We start from the raw sequence: 5,586 nt of genomic DNA on the forward strand, positions 1-5,586 counted from the left end.
GGCCAATCGGGCCTCCAACTCTCTCATTTCCTTTTGGTGGGCAAGTCGTTGGTTAACATTTTCTTGTTGAGTGGCCTTCATGAAATTAGCCATGTCTTGGCTATGCTGCATTTGCATGTTCCTCACCAACTTCATAAGTTCATTTTGAGAGGGGTCACCTTGGGGTTCTTGATAAGGTTGGTTGGCTAGGGGTAAAGGAAACCCATAGTCATTCCGAGTGTTGGGACCTTGTCCCCCTTGATAATTCCCTCTAGGGCCATTGTTGTTGAAGTTTGGTCCTTGACCTTGATCTTGAAACCCTTGAGCATACCCTTGCCCAAATCCTTGATTAGCTTGATTCACTTAGTTCCCTTGATATAACCCTTGGTTGTTTTGATTGCCTCCAAAATCTTGGTAACCTTGAGGTTGGTTCCCATAGTTTTGGTTTTGATTGTTGTTGGGCCATTGGTTTTGATTTCCGGGGTTATTTCTTTGGTTGGAGTATCCACCCCTTGGTTGAGAAAATCTGGGTGGATTATTTGGGGCTGGGGTTGAAGATGTTGTGGGTTTTGAACATTGGTACTCTTGTAGCTAAAGTTGGGGTAGTTCTTCAAACCCGGATGGTAGAAGTTGGTGTTTGGGTTGTAGACATTGGGATTGTTATAGGGTGGTCTTGGTGGTCTTGTATTGTTGTTATAGCTTTGAAAGGCATTAACATCTTGGACATTCTCCTCATACCCCCCATTGTAGTTGTTGGCACACATGTCAAAAGTGTGGCCATTTCCCCCACATATCTCACAATGTGAAACTTGAACTACCTCCTCCATGGGTGGACCATGTGAGGTGGTAGCTTGATGAACTTGGTTCCTTTGCAATTTCTCAAATTGCTTGGTGAGAAGATCAAGCTTTGCATTTGTCTCGGCATTTGAACTAGAAGAGTTCTCCTTAGGGTATTTGCCATTCCTCCTAAGCATATTTCCTCTTGATCCATAATTGGCTTCCGAGTCTACCATCTTCTTAATTAGTGCCGTCCCTTACTCATCACCTAAATGATCAAATCCTCCTCCCACGGAGGCATTCACCATTTCTTTAGTTCTAGGCAACAAGGTTTGAAATAAGGTTTAGGTGATATACCACTCCGGAATCCCGTGGTGAGGACAACTAGCGATAAGGTCTTGATATCTATCCCATGCTTCACCCAAGGATTCCCCATCTTCTTGTTGGAAATTATGGATTTCATTTCGAAGCATGGCGGTCTTGGATGACGGATAGTACTTGGCCATGAACGCCTTGGCTAAAGCGTCCCATGCTGTGAATGTATCCTGTGGGTGAATATTCAACCACCGGTCTGCCTTACCCGTCAAAGAGAATGGGAACAACATCATCCTTAGAGTGTCTTCGGATACCCCGTTCTTCTTCATCATAGAGACCTTTCTCTTGAACTTTCGTAGGTGAGCATGAGCATCTTCTTCAATGTGCCCCCCGAACAAGTCTTTTTCAATCAACCCCACTTGGGCGGGGTGCATCTCGAAGTTGTTTGGAGCCAAGGTGCCAAAATTAATTGGATTGCAAGAATCATTGTGGTTGGGGCGATTGTGATCTCGTAGAGCCATTGGTGGTGGTGGGTTATGTATTTGAGGAGGTGGTGATTGAGGTGGACTTGGAAGTGGAAAGTTGTGAAAGGGATTTTCTATAGGGATCTCAATTGTGTTGGTTGGTTGGAGAAGGGTTGGTGTTTCAATAGTGTGATGGGTGGGTGAAGTTGTTTGGTCAAAAGTTGTTGGAGGAGAATTTCGAACTCTTGCTAGGGTCCTATTCCTTAAGGTTCGGAGGAGCCTCTCGGGGTCGGAGTTGAAAAGCAAGTGTAGATACCTCATTTCTGCACCTCCCGCAAACCACCCAGTGATGATTAGGCCGCATGTTTGGTACGCGGAACGATTTGTGACAGTTCGTAAGTTTATCGTCAAGTGATTGCTCAAACACTAATGTCTACCTCCTAGTTGTCATCTACGCGCCGATACGGTCGTTTTGACAGTAATTAGAGTACATTTGGAGTCCGGGCCTAAAACCGTCTTCATTTTCTGATAACCGCTAAATCCCGAGTCGGAATGTTCTGGAATGTTCCGGATATTTCTATTCCATATTTTATAAATCTTTCACAATCTTTCATCTTTGGTAAACAATTTCCCGTAATATTCATACAAAATATTAAGGAAAATAAGATTATCCCGTCATTCCATAAACCAAACGCGGAAATCTTTCTTCCGCAGGAGAAAACCACTTGGGAACAGACGCAGCAGGTGCTGCGCCTCTTCCGAGAAACGCAGTGACTGCTGCACCTCTTCCCAGGTCCTTTTCTGCGTATTTTTCGTATCTTTTTCATATCTTTTTGAGATTCACTTCCAAAGTCTCCGAAAACCCTATTCCTTCACGTGATTAGTATAAATAGGAGTCTTCGCTCCTCATATTTCTCACGCGAGTGTCCGCCCTTCTCTTCTCCCTTTGCATTCTAGACCACGTTCTTACTTTTTGGCGTCTACGTGCTTGAACATTCGACCACGTAAGCTCGGATCCTTATGAGTACCAGCCTCGTTTGTATGACCGACCAATTTGACCAACTCCACATTAATCAACTTTAATTAATCTTAATCGTTTTCCTCCTACGAGGGCACTTTCGTTACATTCGAGTCAAGCATCACTAATCATAAACTTAGTTCATCTCGTTTCGTCAAAAATGTAAGTCTGAGGGTGTAAATCTCTCTTTTATTATTGTTATTTAGTTTTTGTATCACTAATGTAAGGTTTATGTCGAAAATACTTGTTAAAACCGATTTCTAAAACCATGCTTTCAAACCTTTTTACGGATTACCAGAAGATAACCGTCGAGAAAGGACGCAGCAACTGCTGCGCCTCTTGAAAAGGAGCGCGAGTGCTATTGCGCCTCTTCGTGAGGGCCGCGCGATTCTCGCTTCCTTTCTTCTTCCTTCGTCCTCTGTAAATTCGTTTTCTTTCATTTGTTTTCCTTAATTATTTGACGTAATAGCATAATAATTTCACATGTACACTATTTATCATTCATTAGCATGTAATTTAATCATTAAATCCCGACTTAAATCCCTTATAATCCAATATTTGCGGGTTTTCGTCATTAAGCTCAATCCGGGTTGTAGAAATTCGATTTGTTCATATTGAGTTTCTGGAATTCGACCTTTGATATATTTCCATCCGTCTATTGTCGTATTCGTCATTAGTTCGTCATTAATTCATCATGTTTAACCTATTTAGTTCACCTATGTCACTAATCAATCTTTCATCCATGTAAATAATTCGTTCGTATTCGTCTCGTCCATGTTTTATTGCTTTTATGACTCTTTCATATGTAATTAAATCCATTAAATCACTTCCATCCGAGTTAATATCGTAATCAATCCTTAAAATCACCAATTAACATTAACGATTTGCAGTTCCGGCTTCACAGCCAGAACTCACCCTTGGAACAGACGCAAAGAATCGCTGCGCCTCTTTGCAAAGGGCACGATCTGCTTGCGCTTTGTTCAGGTTGATTTCTGCCTCTGAACTTCCGTTCTGCCTTGACCTAGATTAATTAGTTTACGTATAATTAACTATTAACCGTATTATCACCTACTGATTTGTTCGTTGATTTATTCTTTTATTCGTTTTCTCAAATTATCCGTTTTAAAGGTATTTTCGACATAAATCAATTGGACCCGATGTAATTATTGTATTTTTTATTGTAATTTTCTTCCATTGTATTTTGTATCATTTGTATGTTTTCACATATAATTGAACCTAAATTCCCAACTTCGACCCGATTGTTTGTTAAATTAATTGTTCACCGACTTAGTTAAATCTTCACATGTTAGGATTAAAACTTGGATGTTGCATTGCATGCATATAATCGACGATATATCGAGTATAGACGATTTTCCCTAATCATTAGTAGAGGCTGCTATCGAGGCGGGCGGGATTAGGTGTTCGATAAAAAGAGCTTCCTAATACGTACCCTCACCCCTTACTCCAGATCTCTATGAACATCCGTGTTCATTGGCATCCACGAGAGTCATTCTTGACATAGAATGCTAAGGGTAACGAGTGCTTAGTGTTCATGTCATTACTTGTGTCTTGACATGGCACGAGGTATTCGAACGGTTTCCAATTTTCCACAATAAATTGGTGGCGACTCCACAAATGCAAACGCTTGTTTCCCAAGCGCCCCCGTGGCCCCATGTCCACAGTTTGGCGACTCCACTGGGGATAATATACTTACGTGTAGCCAAAAGGGTGAAACTTGAACAAGGTTAGGGAATAGTTTGTACAAGACAATTGTCGGTTTTCATAACTCGGTCTTCCTAGACCGTTTATTCGGCCTTCCTAGGCCCAACCCAACCCATTCGACCAATCGTCCCGTCTATACGGGCTTAGTTCTTATTTGGGCCTAAGGATGGATAGCGATTGACGTCATCCATACCATGATGCTTACTCCTGTTTGTATCAAGGACCTTCACTACTTGAGGAAATGGACTAGGAATCGGCCTTAGTCTTGTTTGGTACGAGCCTCTCCACAGACTTCGGGTTTGATTGTTCGGTATGGCAACCCACCCTTTAAACCAAAACCCTTTTAAATGCACTCAGCATCCCGTTATAATGCTTGTATAAATGTTTGTACCTTACGTGATCACCATTTCTAAACAAAACCATGACGATTTTTGTAAAATCAAAACCCCTTTTAAAGTGTAAATTTCGAAAAAAGGCCTATCATTAGCGCAAAACCAAGTCGAAGCTCTGTCCATTTGTCGAGTCAAATTTCGGGCCCAAGCCCATTTCAAAAACCTCACTTCGAGTCCACTCCTACAACTACACTATAGTTGACTAGGACACACATTTTCAAACTTGGTCTTTTCTTCAAAAGCTCACTGACACAAGTGGCACACACCCACTTCACGAGTCAAAACTTTTATTTCTTAGTAAGTGTGCTAGAATGGTCGATCGTGTTTTGATTCGTCGTCGATCTCTTATCCAGTTTCCAAGATGCCTGAAACAAGCGACGCGAACTTCAATCAACTCCAAGATAGTAATGATCGAGTCCTAGCCACGCTGGCTCAAATCCAAGTTACTCAAGACCAAGTGCATGATCGCCTTGACACCATCGAGGGCCGGATCTATACCGTAGAAACGAGGATTCCTCCTCGAGAAAGTGAAGTCGTTGATGACTTCGTGAATGATTTTAGGGACGACAACCCTCCCATGGGTGTGACTGCAGCTGAAAAATGACTCCAATACTTAGAGGAGCAATTGATGTACCTCAAAGGGGATGACATTTATAGGGAGAATAATCGCAAGTATGAGGCCGTAAATTCCAAGTTGCCAACCAACTTCAACATGACGGATATCCCTAAAGTCAAGGGGCATGAGAACCCTTTGATTCATATCCGTGCCTTCAAGGATTACATGTCTATCAAAGGCATCAAACCCGAGATGTTCTTAAGGATCTTTCCTTCATCTCTTGACACCATCCCAAAGCAATGGTTCTACTCTCTAGAACACAAGAAGATCGCTACTTGGGAAGATGCCGCGATCGAGTTTGCT

General features: G+C 42.1%; 1 non-coding gene across 1 annotated transcript; it reads left to right on the forward strand.

The window, feature by feature from the left end:
- Positions 1–1,122: 1,122 nt before the first annotated feature.
- On the forward strand, positions 1,123–1,229 carry LOC141654470 (small nucleolar RNA R71). Its single transcript, XR_012548029.1, has one exon. It is a non-coding gene; the product is annotated as a small nucleolar RNA R71 (small nucleolar RNA).
- The last annotated feature ends 4,357 nt before the right edge of the window (positions 1,230–5,586 follow it).

Source organism: Silene latifolia, chromosome 4 (genome assembly GCF_048544455.1).
Source record: "Silene latifolia isolate original U9 population chromosome 4, ASM4854445v1, whole genome shotgun sequence".
NCBI classification, from domain to species: domain Eukaryota; kingdom Viridiplantae; phylum Streptophyta; class Magnoliopsida; order Caryophyllales; family Caryophyllaceae; genus Silene; species Silene latifolia.